This window comes from Ambystoma mexicanum, chromosome 13 (genome assembly GCF_040938575.1).
Source record: "Ambystoma mexicanum isolate Mex_15411 chromosome 13, UKY_AmexF1_1, whole genome shotgun sequence".
In the NCBI taxonomy this organism is placed as follows: domain Eukaryota; kingdom Metazoa; phylum Chordata; class Amphibia; order Caudata; family Ambystomatidae; genus Ambystoma; species Ambystoma mexicanum.
Window position 1 is genome coordinate 361325252 of NC_090938.1, and position 14733 is coordinate 361339984.

Below are 14733 nucleotides of genomic sequence, written 5' to 3' on the forward strand. Positions count from 1 at the left end.
TCGAAAGGTTGTGCTTTTTGGGCGGGCACAAAGGAAAAGCCTTTGCCCCGAAGTCTCTGTTCCGCTGGGGTGATCAGACGTTTGGATATGTTGAAGATTGGTATCCCTCCTGTGGACCCTTGTTTTGATACCACTGTCGTGTGTGCATCTGTTGGCCCGATGGATACCATACCATTATGTAGACTTCAGCTTCTATTCTTTTATGCTGATACTATCAGACCACAGACTCTGATATTCATTGAAATATCCCACCACACGCGGGATAGAGTATTAATTTGACCGGGGTTTTTGTCTTGTGCACCGTTACCATGGTTATGGATACTAACACAGGGCTGGAATTACACCATAATTATCTAGACCTCAGCTTCTCCCCCAATAATTCTTTGATGCTGATACAATCAGTCCACAGACCCTGATATTTATTAAAATATCCCACCACACGCGGACACATTCCAAAATGGCTGCCGCTATATGTAGCCTTGGCGCCTAGCAATGGTGTCCTCACTTCTGAGTTACCGTGTGGGCTGGCGAAACAGCACACTTTCGAGATCCCCGTGCCGTCCATCTGTGACACGCTGCTGTTGATCTGACCGGCTACAGGGGCGCACGCTCACTCTAACAAGGTATGACAGTAATGCGCACTGCGACCGCTACAAGCTTTTCGCCTATTATACGTGCCGAGACAGGCACTTCTAGCATAGAACTTGATTTGTGCCTACATGTGTTTTTCCCCCACCCAGGGCATGCCCCACGATTGATGCAGAAACTCATGAATGTTTTGGTGCCAATAGCGATCAATTAACCTTGCGGCTACCACAATATAGGTAAGCCCTCTCTTTTTAGTTGTTTCAACATATACCAAAGTGACATACACAGAAATCCAAGTGGATCAGTGTGTATACTGTCACGATTTTTCTCATGCTTACTTCATATCAGCATACACGCAGATGCTGCTGTGGTTTTTGTCCCTTCTGCTCTGCATCTAGGGCACTGTGATGACAATTACGCTGAAGCATTCCATTAAGTCGACTTCACGGCTGCCTTAAAATAGGTAAGACTGTTTCTGGTGTGTTTTACAATTGCTGCTATTGACACACTCCACCCTGAACTAAGTTTACTAATACACTTAGTAACCCAAACTCCCAAACTCCCCCGCCCCCCTTTTTGGAATTAGGTGTCCACTGTGACCATTACCCAAAGGCAACTTGGGCCTCGGGACCACCTTCAACTTTTACACCTGTGGCTACACTCTCGTACCCACAGGTAAGTGATGTCCATAAGACATGAAAGACATCAAGTGATTCATTCACATGTGTTCTTGCTATTATGCCTAGAGCTTCCCCTCATTATCCCTCATTCATCTTACAGCACCTTCTGAACATCCAGACTGCATAGTCCTCTTCTGTTCTAACGAAGGCCCTAGGAAGAATTTGGCTTACACAGCCCCGTTATAGGGCTGAAACACCAGGTGTAGACGCATTTTCCCTCCAAACACAGTGTTACTAATGTTTACTGTTTCACACCAATATATGTATTATATACTTGTTTTTCACTTGTCTATCGAATTTTGACCTCTGTCGCCCCCTTTGGATAGCGACAGTAGAAACTGTATGATGTCCTCTGTATAGAACCATGTGCAAGAGAACCAACTTGCTTTTGTTTTGTTTTGATTGTGCAAACTGTGGTTGCTTGTCTTTTTGTAATCAATGATGTTCAGTAGTATATCTTAAACTACGAAGAAAGCAGATACCAAAAACTACATAAAAACAAGTTTTTGTAAATCCAGGTGTGATTTCTAACACATCATTGTGCAAAGTTTTGAATTAACAGTAAGGGATGAAGCTCTCCATTGGTTTTTTCTTCACCCTTTCATTTGTGTTCTAGAGGCAAAGTGCTGTATCCATTCCTCAGGGCTGAAGGCACAAGGGTTATTGTACTCTGGCTCTGAGTTACAATCAGTATGCTGTGAGCATCGGTGAAGGGGAGGTAGGAGGTTTGTTGGTGCAATAGTGTGGACCAAAGATAGGATGTTAGCCATAGTGAGCGTAAGCCTATGTATGGTGGTCATGAGAACGGGAGTAGGCAGATCTGGGTGAGGTGCAGGGTCGTTTTTGGGTCAGCACTGTAAAATGTGCAGAGGGGAAGAAATCGGTATGATACCATGAGCTAAGGAGCAGCCTAGGATAAGGGGCCGTTCAGTAATCTGGACGCTATATACAGACTTTGGCCCTCTGACAGTATTCTGGGCAATTAACCTTTCTTGGTTGTTTGGGCGAAGTCAGGGATGTCAGAGGGGCAGCTATGGTTCCATAGTCTGCCATGAAGTTGTGGTAATACCCAGTGAGGCCCAAAAAGGCTCTCACCTGGGTTTGAGTAGTGGGAGTCTCCCATTCATTTACAATCTGTACTTTACTGGGGAGAGGTTGGATTCGATCACCTCCTACCTCATGACCAAGATATGTGACTTTCCCCTGAGCTATCTGGCACTTGGTGGCCTTGATAGTGAGGTTAGCCCTTTTCAAGGCCTGCAACATCTTATCCAAATGAGTAAAATGCTCTTCCCAGGTGGATCTGTAGACAGCAATGTCGTCTAGGTAGGCCATACAAAAAGGCCCTCAGCCCACTGAGCGCATGGTTGACTAATATTTGGAAGGTGGCAGGTGCATTCTTCCGCCCGAAAGGCATGACTCTAAACTGGTAGAGCCCCTCCTGTTCAGAACTCAGTCTTTTCCTTGGCATGGTCCGTCAGAGCTATTTGCCAATAGCCTGAGGTAAGGTCAAAGGTGCTCACAAATTTAGCAGCACCTATGGTGTCCACGAGCTCATCAGCCCTGGGCAATGGGTGGCCGTCAGTTTTGGTGACGGCATTTACCCCTTTGTAGTGCACACAGAACCACCAATCCTTAGTACCTGCCTGGGAACTTGCCTTGGGGACAAGGACCACTGGACTAGACCTGGGACTGGTGGAGGGTTCAGTAACACCAAGATCCAACATCTCGGCGACCTCAGCCTGGATGTGGTTCTTTACCGTGTCTGACATTCGATAGCACCTGCTTTTGACGGGTACTCTGTCACCAGTGTCAATTTCTTGCCTGCACCACGGGGTGAGGCTTGATGTCAGTGAGAACAGAGGAGCATACTGCCAGAGAGAAACCCTACAGGCCCTCTGCTGCTCTGGTGTCAAATCTGGAGAGAGATTAACTCCCTCCACTGAGCCATCCTGAGGGTTGCTATGCAGAAAATCAGTAAGGGGGACACTCTCATTCTCCTTTTGATCTGAAGCTAGCAAGAGATATGAGACTTTTTCTCCCCTACGGAAAGACTTGAGCATTTTGAAGTGGAAAACCTGAGGGGCTACCCAGGGACTCCCATGTCAACCAGATAGTTGACTTTGCCCATCTTGGAGATTACCCTGAAGGGCCCAGTCCACTTATCTGCCAAAGTTCGAGGCTTGGTAGGCTCCATCACAAAGATCTCCTGTCCCGGCATCCAATCCACTTGTGATACTTCAAGGTCATGCCAGTATTTGTTCAATTCCTGGCTTGCTTTAAGGTTCGGTGTCACCTGGCCCATCCTCTGTGCCATCCTCCGTCTGAGGCCTAACACATAGTCACCCACTTGCTTCGCAGGACCTGGAGGGGTGTCTTCCAGACATTAGCTGATCAAGGCAAGGGGCCCCCTCACAGGATGTCCAAAGAGAAGCTCAAAGGGGCTGAAACCAACACCCTCTTGAGGCACTTCTCTGTAAGCGATCAGCAGGCATGGCAGGAGGAGATCCCATTTCCTCCTTAGGGGCTCTTCAGAAGCACCCAGCATGCCCTTGAGAGTGTTATTAAATCTCTCAACCAGACCATTGGTCTGGGGATGGTAGGAGGTAAAGAACTTATATGTTACGCCACATTCCTTCCACATCACTTGCATGTAACTCGACATCCTCTATCAGAGACCACCTCTTTAGGGAATCTAACTCTTCTAAAAATACCCAGGAGAGCCCTGGTAACCACATTGGCATTAATGGTCCAAAGGGGCATAGCCTCAGGGTACATAGTGGTATGATCAACCAGGACCAGGATGAACCGATGTCCACCTGATGTGGGAGGGTCAAGGGGACTGACAATGTCGATGCCAACCCTCTTAAATGGTGTGCCAACCACTGGCAATGGCTGCAGTGGCGCAATGACACTTCCTCCCATCTTTCCAGACAACTGACATGTTGGACAGGTCCAGCAGTGGGACTCCACTTCTACTCCCATCCTGGGCTAGTAGAAATAGGCAGAGAGCCTTTACTTAGTCGTCTTGGTCCCAAGATGACAAGCTAAGGGCACCTCATGCGCCAACTGCAACAGGAAGGGCCTGTAAACCTGGGGTACCACCACGCTCTTGAGGGTACCAGGTTCAGGCTTAGTGGGAACACTACAAAGGAGCTAGCTCACACTCCCAATAGATCTTGAATGACCTAGGAACTTCACCTTGTTTTCTTAGACCCTCGAGAGACCGGCTCTCTCTCTGACCCCTACAGAAGTCTCTTCTAGATGGCCCTCCTTCAGCCAGCAGGAATTTAAGGTCCGGATGATCCTCTGGGTTGGGCACCTCTCCCGCATGAGGGTCTTCTGGATCTTCTTCCTAATGAGTTGAGTCTCGGGTTACCACTGGACCCAGCCCGTCCGGAGCATGAATCACAGAGGGTTCTGCTGAAGCAGCAGGAAGAGAAGGAGCCCCTTTCACAGAGGTGGCCTTCTTGCTCTTCCGTTTCGCCTTGGGTCTCCCCTTTGGCTTGTGTACCTGACTAGCAGTCAGACCTGGTGTGACCTGTGACCTAGTGACTGCAGCAGCTGTCAGGGGGAGACCATCAGAGATCAACCCCAACTCCACTAGATCATTACCCAACAAAATGTTAGCAGGTACATTGTCCTGAACCAGGACAGGAAGCTTTGCTGTCTTGTCTGCGATCGTGATGGTGACTAGGGCAACAGGAGATAATTCTGGAGGCCCACCAGCTAACCTGGTATGTCTCAGAGGAACATCTACATAGTCCTCTGGCATGAGCAGGTTCCTGTCCACCACTGTCATACTTCCCCAGTGTCTCTCAAACCAGTAGAAGGCTGGCCATTCAGGAGGACGCTACTCGAAAGTCTATGGGTGTTTTGTGGGATTGTAGCCAGCACTTCTGCACACTGGTCCCTGGCCCCAAGGGACACTAGAAAAATCTCTGCAAAGCACCAACTGACAGTGGCCTCCACCTCAGGCATGAAATATGGGTAGGTCAGGGTGACAGCCTGGACTCCAAGTGCCTTGCCTTTACACTTGGGGTCACCCTTCTTTGGTCCAGAGCCCCACAGTCCCAACAAGTGCCAGGTATGCGAGGTACGGTACTGGATTCACTGGGAGCCTGCTTTGCAGCAGGAGGACCAATACTCTTACTCCCACCCACATAAGACTTATCCCCACTAGATTCTTGGGTCTTAGAAGTGACTGCTTTTGGGACTCCTCAGACTTGTGAGGCCCCCTTTTCTTTGTCCTTGACCTTTCCACTGGGTTCCTTAGGGGACACACGGTGGGAGACCCACTTGTCAGCCAGCCTGGCCAGCTTAAAGGGATCAAACATTTTATGGTCAGCAACATCCTGACGTAGCACGGTGAACAGGCTTCATAAAAATGCACAAAAAACAAAAGGTGGGACAATTCAACAAAGATTTTCACTTTGTTTCCATCAATCCACCCCACTATGTTCATATGTTCAGCACTCACCTAGTCAACCAAAGACACATTCTCTCTTTTCTTGTATTCACTCAACCTTTTAAAGTATTGGGTAGGTGTCTTGCCAAACTTGGCAATCAAAGCAGATTTCCTGCACTCATACCGACCCCTTCCGTCCACACTCAGTTCCAGAATACAGTCATAACCAGTCTGAGGCACTCTACTTAACAAACACTTCACCCAATCTCTATTATCAACATCATGGATTACACGAGCCATTTCAAATGCTTCAATCCATTGGAGGATATCAGAACCCTCCACATACACACCAACCAAATCTTTCCTAAACTTGGTGGCTGGGGACCTGACACTTTCAACTGGTTTGGTTGAAGTATCTACTCTAGCTTTCTTGAGCTGGATTCTCTGACATTCAGTGTCCTTGTTTTTAAGTGCATGATCCCTGTCTTTGAGTTCAATATCCCTATTTCTGAGTATCACTTGCTGTGCCAACTCCTCCTTCTTAAGTTCAGCTTCAGTTTCCAACATTTTATATTCAAAGGCCAATTCCATCCTCAATAATTCAAGTTCCAATGAATTCCCTAAAGAAGCAGTGCTGGGTTTCGGAATAGAGGCAGCAGGAGAGGTGCACACCCAGAAACAGATTCAATAACAACCCCAGGGGCAGGGTCCTCAATGGTTGCACCCCCCAAACCTCCTTCATCAAGAGCTTCACAATCATTCTGGTAGTCCACCAGGGCAGCTATCAGCTCAGCCCTATACTTTAAAAGTCTAACTCCCTGGCTACATCCTAGTCAATTCACTATTTACAATTTATCCCATTGCGTGTAATGTTGTTATCTTAGTACACAACTAAACCTCAAATTCAACAAAGTGTGGATATTTTGTAAGTGGCAAGGTTACACACTGATTCCTAAAACTATAAGCATCCCACCACTGCCACCATTGTAAAGACTGGAGGGTGGTTTCTGTACTCCTGCCCTCTATATGGCAGAGTAGAAGCACAGAGCACTCCAGCCAAGATTCTCTATGCGGTAGCAATGGACAAGCAATCAGGGCTTAAGCTCTCAGGAGGTGGTGCAGGCTGGTTCTTAACTACTGTGTAGTCCCCAAGCCCCACAAAGGAATGTCCACACACTATGTTAGTGATAACAATGTTCTTTATGTAAAAAAGGTTCAGTATATATACATACACAATAACACACTTTGTGTTCAGGCAATACTATAATGATAAATATGTACAATATCTAGGTGGTACCACAATTCACTCTTGACTCCTTTAAAATGCACCGTCTGCTGACAGTTGCAATGACATACAAGTCTAATAGCAATGTGAACCAATACCAGACATAGGAGGGTAACAAGTGGTTAAGCAATTAGCAGAATACTTGTCCCTACCAAAGACACAGTTCTGTGTGAGGATCCCCAACCTGGTCACCTTCTGAATAAAGTATATTGACAAGCCCAGTCTGTATATTGTTTAGCAGAGTCTTGCTCCCTTCTAAAAATGTTCTACTACCCCAATGTACCTGCTTTAGCAGAGTTCTTCGACGGGCCGTCAATGGATCCCTCTTGAATGAACTCCCTTTAAGGCACGAGCCAATGGTCGTCGAGATTCCTCGAAGAAAAGATGAACAATGCCATTGAGAGAGCAGCTTTGACCTTCGCGGTGCTCGTCGACGATCGGTCGTGGACGTCCAGCGAAGATGAGGCATGCGGTGCACCTTGATGACGAGAGTTTGTTGCTGCAAAGAGTCAATGAAAAACGGAGGCCCAGCAAGGGCGCCGGGTCATCGGTTTTGACGTTCGGGACTTGACTACAGCTGACATTTGGATCTTCATCTGTGTCTTGTGGACTTCGGTGGCGGGAAACCCACTGGCGGATCCTCCTCAGTTTGTCAGCGACCTTGACTTTCTCCAGCGGGACAAAGCGGTCGACGGTGATGAGCAAGGGAGTCCTTCATTTCAAAGTGTCTTAGGCAATGCAGCGTTGCAGCTCCGGTCGACGAGGTTACAGCAGTCCTCCGAACCTCAGTCGATGGTGATGGTCGTCGACGGCCTAGACATCCTGGCGCTCCACTTCAGATTCCTCGGTGGTCCCCGTCTCCAGTTAGCAGCCTTACGAGGACTGACTTCCAGGGATCCGTGGTGAAGGTTAGCTGGTGCACGATGTTCCCTCGTAGCCCGGGAAGAGGTCTCCTAGCCAGGTCCTCTCTTGGATTAGTTCTTGGAGACACAACAGCTTTCGGAAAGCAGCAGCAAAGCCTTCTTCTTCCAGCTGGGCTTCAAGGTTAAGCATCAAGTTTCTACTTCAGCTTCTGAATAATTCCAGTAATTGAGAGGTCCCCAGATATATTGCTCTGTCTCTCATTCACACTGCTGAGCCAGGCCCAGGCAGCCAATCATTCAGAAGGGCAGTCAGCAGGGAGGCAGCCAATCAGGCTCACAGTGCATTCATCACATTATTCTTCATCCATACACTCACAACAAGGAATGTGAATTGGGACAAGTACCCAGACATTCAGCACTCAACACTGCATTCATACCAGTTTCTGGCAGGGCAGTCTCATTCGCTGTGTCACACACCAGAAACCAGACACTCATAACATGAAATGTATATTGGTGACACACTCCATTCACCCAGGTCCAACCCCAAGGGTGTACCCACAACATACAGTCACTGGGAAGGCCCCAGCAAGTCTGGCCTGGACTTCTCCACAATACTATATATGGAACGTCCACCCAACATCAAATCAGGGGAATGGACAGAGTGAGGGCTTCCCAGACCTTTGGGAAAACAAGGTAACAGGAAATTGAAAGCGAGAGGCCACAGGGGCCACCTTGTCTCCTATCAGGAATCTACTGATTCCTATGGCAGGGCCTGGGTATCCTAAAATGGAGGATACTCAGAGCACTTGTCAATTTCAGCATGGAGCTGCCACCAGCCCATACCCTGCTCTGTGTGCCATAGGTGCCCAAAAACATACACTAGGTATACAGGGTCGCACCCCTACCCATGGGTGCCATAAGGGTATCCCAAGGGTCTGTTTACCACAATCAAAAAGAGTAAGAGCTGCACTGCCAGGAGTCCCACATGGACTCCTGTGCAGAAAACAACACAGAACACACATGATACAGGAGTACAAGCCACGACATGGAGGCCTTGTCCCTCCAATGCATTTACAGCATCACAGTGACCTTGCCAGATGGTCTCCCCACACAAGCCATGAAGAACTCACCCAATTGATAGGGAGACAGGATGTGTTTTCCACAAAACCTGGATGAGTGAAGGGAGCGTTTCATAAGATTCAGATGCCCCAAGTAGGGTTATATGTCTAAAATCTAATGGCTGCTGGAAGCAAGGAAACAAATAATTAAAGAAGAACTTTAAAAACACATGACCACAGGGTGATTGAGAGGTCCTACAGTGAATGGTCCACGCCAACAGTCCTTGTGCCCAATCCAGATAATAGATTGTTGTATTTGGCTCAATATGGCAAGAAGAGCTCAAACACAATGTGTGTAATCAACGTTGGAAAGCCTGTCTCACTGCCAGTACAACCAGTGTCACCTGACTCAATCATTTGTCAAATAACTGAGATTCCAAATCAGCATTGATAAAGTGTTACCCCAAGAAGTCAAGGTGGGAGCTGTTCAAAAACAGTCAAGACCAATCAATAAGAAGGATGTCGGTGCCTTCCTTGGCCTGGTAGGCTACTATAGAAGATTAATTCTGAATTTCTCAGAGAAAACTGCACACTTAACTGAAAAACATGTCAAGAGTCGCCCTAACGTCATCTGATGAGATCCACAGGTCCAAGAATCCTTTGACAACCTCAAAAACGCTCTTTGCAAAAACCCTGTGCTGGTCTTGCCTCATTTCAACAAAGAATTTATCTTACGAATGGATGCTCCATCCATTGGTCTCTGGGCCATCTTGTCACATGTGCAGGAGGGATAAGAGAAGCCTAGAATGGGGATCAGCCAGAACCTCCTCCCCCATGAAAGAAACTACTCAGTGGTCGAGCTGCAGAGTATAGCTATAAAATTACCCACGTTTAGTTTGCGACACAACCTAACAGGGTAGCAATTCAAACTTGTCATGGATCACTCCCTGTTATTCTGGATGGGAAGGAATAAGGACACCAATACGTGCATATTGAGATGGTTGCTGGCCCTACAACCTTGCTCATTTCGAGTTGAGTATAGGGATAAAACCAAACAAGCATATTTAGACTGTTTATCTCGGTAGCCCTCGATAGCTGGTATCCTAGCGAAGGAGGAGGACTTGGGAGAATGGGTGGAGGGGTGTGACAAGATCAGTAATCTGACCTTGACAAGAGGGGATAGGGACCCTCTCAGCCCGTGGTGGAAGGACTAACAGGGTGAAAGCCAGAGCCATTCCTACCCCAGAAGGGGAAGGTGGCAATTGTGAGGGCCCCAGTTCCTGTCTCCTTCCCAAATGCCTGCATTTATCTTCAAAGTACCACTGAGGATCATCCCATCCCAGGTGACAACAATGCTGGTCAGTTTCTTTCTTGTTCTTTTAGACAAAGTCAACATGCAGCCAAAGTCTGGACAGACGCCCACAAGAAAGCAAACCACCAGCTCCTTCTATTGGACAATTCCAGTCATCAAACTGCCAGGAGCAGCAGGGAGAGAGAGAACCTCTAAATGAAAGGATAGACTTCCAGAAAAACAGCCAGGAATGCCACGCACCGCTTCCCAACATCAGAGTGCGCCACACTCTAACAGCTGTGTGGACCTACCTCAGACAAATCAGAAGGCACTTGCTGTAGATCTGCTTCATAACGGGAATCAAGACTGTTGTTTACTTACCCTGGATTTATCCTCCATGTGGCGCGCTAAAACGAACTGAGCCACTCTCCAATTCGGGGCGCTATTCTTGCAGCACTGCGGCTCTGTCTGGAAGAACAGGGCAGGGCTTAGATCCCTATTGTAAATGTTGTCTATTGTAACAGCTTCGGGACCAAATTGGCTAGGGCACGAAAATACAATGGGAGAAAGAGGGGGAGAATAAGAAGAGGGACGGGAAACAGGAAGGTGTGGGTTGTTTGGGTGAGAACAGAGGAAGAGGCAGTTGCAGACTACGAATCCAGAAGGTGGGAGTACAGTGGACTTGAGTATGGAGGAATTTTGCAGAAAAGGTGAAGGATTAGTTGGTGAGAGCAAGTTCTACTGCTGTGAGTGTACATGCACGGTGGGTGAGAGCAAGAGTTCCAAAAAGTGAAGAGAGAGCGCAAAGTGATTGTGAGAGTGAAAGGATGGTGACTGTGTAGAAGATGGGGTGGAATAGTAGTAGTGTGGAGAGGGGAGAGTAGTAGTAGTTGTGTGGAGAGTGGAGAGTTTTAGTGGCTGGAAAAGGGAGAGTAGTAGTGGTGTGAAGAGGGAAGACTAGTAGTAAAGTGGAGAGTAGAGAGTGGTAAGTGGGGGAGTAGGAGGGAGTAATGGAGGGTGGAGGTAGTGGATAGTAGAGAGTGAGACACAGCAGAGTCAGCAGCAGGAAGTGCTAGTAGAGAAGGAGGGGTCTAGTTCGAAGGGGAAGAGTAGCAGGAGGATAGTTGAAGAGCAGTGAGAGACAGGGTAAGGAACACTAGGGAATGAGAGGAAGAAGACAGAGCTGGGCTTGAGTGGCTTAACACCACAACCCTATACACTTTTAAAACATATATCATTGATGGTGTAGGTCCAGTCTAGGCAGTCCCCGGATGAGCTTAGAAAGGCCTTCATTGACAGAAAGATAAAACATTGATAGTAGGGGGCAAAATCTCTAGATACCAACTTGGGGAGTAAGGAAGCCTGGGTTATGGAGTAACCACTTCATCTAGACGAGAGAATGAGGGATGGTCCTGCGCAGCCTGCCAAATATCTCTGTTACTACCCATGAACCATCTCTGGGCGTTTGCGTGTTCTGTAAGCCTTCTGTGACACTTACAACCTTCCTTAAGCACATATGGAAAACTTTGTATCAATTGTCACAGATAACCTCAAGGACACCAACTCTTAAAGATCATTGAAGGGCTTTCTACGGGCTGTCACTCTCTCTCTCTTTTGCCTACAGATGGGCGTTGCCTCCCTAACCCAGCTGTCCCACAATCCTGGGATGGTCACTAGGGATTGATAACTACTACTATCAACATATTGCCTACGTCCATATGATGGACTGAAGGCCTTATCTATCGAAACTACCTCAGGGAACAATCTAGAGGGCCCTTGCTCTAAGATTCCCCAAGATGGAATTTAAAAATGTTCTGCCTTCCAGCCACTGAGACTCCCAGCTGGTCTTATCATATGATGTGATAGGTTAGTTATAACGTGCTTAATACCCAGAGGTTTCTAAGCACGGACCTGTGTCGTCTTGCTTCCAAGGCAAGCACATTGCTCCAGAGCTATCCTCCCAAGAGCTATCCGTCATAATCTGTGCTGGGGCCTGATTATGGCCATGTGTGTTATGATGGTGTGGTGATGTCACTGATATTCTATGTAGAGTGTTGCTGTGGTGATGTCCCTGACATTCTATGTGGAGTATTGATGGATGTTTTGAGTGCTGGGTTCTACTGGTGTCAGTTGGGTCTAATGTGCTCGGGTGGATGGGTGTCCCAGTGCTTTCTCTACTTGATAACTAGAGAATAAACCTACATGGTTCTTGTCTTATGAAGAAGGAGTCTTAGTTTATCACACTGGTGATGAGGATGTCTTCTTTGCTGCTGGGAAGGGGCAGCAGGTGAGAAGCGCCGTCTTCCAGGGAGACATCCATCCAGCAGAGGTATCGTGCAGGCCGGGCCGTGCAGAGGTGTAAGCCAGGGTCCAGGTTGGGGATCCTAAGAGTCCGGTTTCCAGGTGGCCAGAGGGTTGCATTGAGGGCCAGAGGGTCTGCATTGGCTAGAAGAGATTAGCCTGTGTAGCTCGAAGTGGCTGGAGGGAGCTCTGCATTTGAGCCGGAGGTGCCGCACATCGGGCGGTGCAGGACTGGAAAGGGGCCAGTGAATGAGTTGCTGGCGGGCACTCTTTATTTGAGCCGGAGATACAGTGTGGCGCAAGAGCTGCTAAGGCTGAGGTGGCTTTAGTGTTTCGGATGGGCAGGGTGGACGCATGGGTGGTCCCAGTTGCGGTGGTCGGACGGCACCATATTGATGTGAACAGTTCCGCTGTGGGGAGGAGCGGAGATGCCGTCGGACAAAGTGCTCTGCAGGCTGATGTTGAAAATAAAGGAACAATGGAGCGCCGAACTGCAGGCACGATGGTTGCTGGCGTAGTGGGGCCAGGCAGCAATGTTGCTCTCATGGTGTCAGGAGCATCTATAATGACGTCGGCTGGAGGAGGGCCGACGTTGGTTGGAAGAGGACTGGTGTTCCAGCAACATAAGTTGGAACGCAATGTTGAATGCCACAGCGGCGTCTGTTTGGAACGCAGCGTGGGCGGTGCTGTGAGCGCAGGCAGGCAAACTGGGGAAGCGTTGCTTGTGGACGTGGGGTATTCCCAGAAAGGTTCCCATATGGAGAATGGGAAGGACCGCCTGTTGCTGGTGGAGATTTTCTTCTATAGCAATAAGGAGCCGGTCAGGAAAGTTTCATAATTTTTTGTGTGCATCAAGGGATGGCAGCAGCAACAGGTTTCCTGCAACAAGCGGCATGGCATTGCAGAAGGCCTGAGAGAGTTGGACCCTGATCTATAGGGATTGTACGTTAGGATGGTGGATTTTGCTAGCCCTGAGGACTAATAGACGTAGGTCTTGGGGAGGCCGGTTTTACTTTTTATGCTGTTGTATTTACTTGTTGCCTCCGGGGTTAGTAAATATGTTGGTCTGGGTTTTGGGTCAATGTTAGTAGTTTAAGGCCTGTCAAGGTATATACTGCTGTTGTGTTTATGTTGGTGGCCTGCTGTTAGGATATTCCACTTGGTTTTTTCAGTATGGACTCGTGGGTGTGGGGTCCATGGGAAATGTTATAATTTTACGATTTGTTCATTTACAGGAGGGGTTGAGATGGACATGGGGATGTGGGGATGGCGCTGGGACTTTGGTGCCATGTTTATTTTACTAGCCCTGCATTTCCTTGCTTTGCATTTAATTGCCTTGCATTTAGTTACCTTGCAATTCATGGACATGTTGGGGTAGGTGCTGGGAGTTTGGCACCATGGACTTAACTGGTTGGTTATTGTGGGGTTTTATATGTTGTCCTGTGGTGTTTAGTTTGTCGATGTTCGTAGGGGCATGTCCCCTGGTTATGTGTGCATGCCGTCAGTGATTTTTATAGGCAGTGGGTGCTGTCTGGTGATTTTAAGGGATAGTTAGGTGCTGTCTAGTGAATTAGGTGACAGTGAGGTGCTGTCCAGGGTGTGGATAGGGGCAGTGCGGTGCTGTCTGTGTTATGGTTAAGGGGCAGTGAGGTGCTGTCTGCTGGTTTTAAGGGACAGTGAGGTGCTGTCCAGGGTGTGGATAGGGGCAGTGAGGTGCTGCATGTGTTATGGTTAAAGGGCATTGGTGTGCTGTCTGCATTGTGGGTAAGGGGCAGTGAGGTGCTGTCTGGTGATTTTGGTTAACGGTCAGTTAAGTGCTGTCTAGGGAAGTCATGGGGATATTGTGGTGATGTGAGGTCTGGTGGTAGGTGCAGAGTTTTGGGTTGGAGTTTTGTTTTTTTTGCAGACATAGACATGGTGGCCAATGTCTGTGTGGGACTTAGAAGTTGAGTGGGCTAATTTAGTTTGGTTGTGGTGCATGGGGTCTCCACCGGGGAAGGATGTATTGTTAGGTTACTTCCATTGTTGTTGTTCTTCAGCGGGTTTATAGCTGAGTGGGTGTTAGGCTTTGGGGAGGGCCTGTGGTCTGGGTTTAGTTTCTTGTGTTTTCCATTTAAGATAGTTGCTAGATGTTGTGGTGTAGCGGATTGGCTCAGTTGGGAGATGTTCCTGAGCTGGTATGAGCTATGTATTTATAGCTTTTCTTGTAATATTGCATTTGTGATGGGTCTCTATTATGGGTGTAGTGTTGTGTCAGTG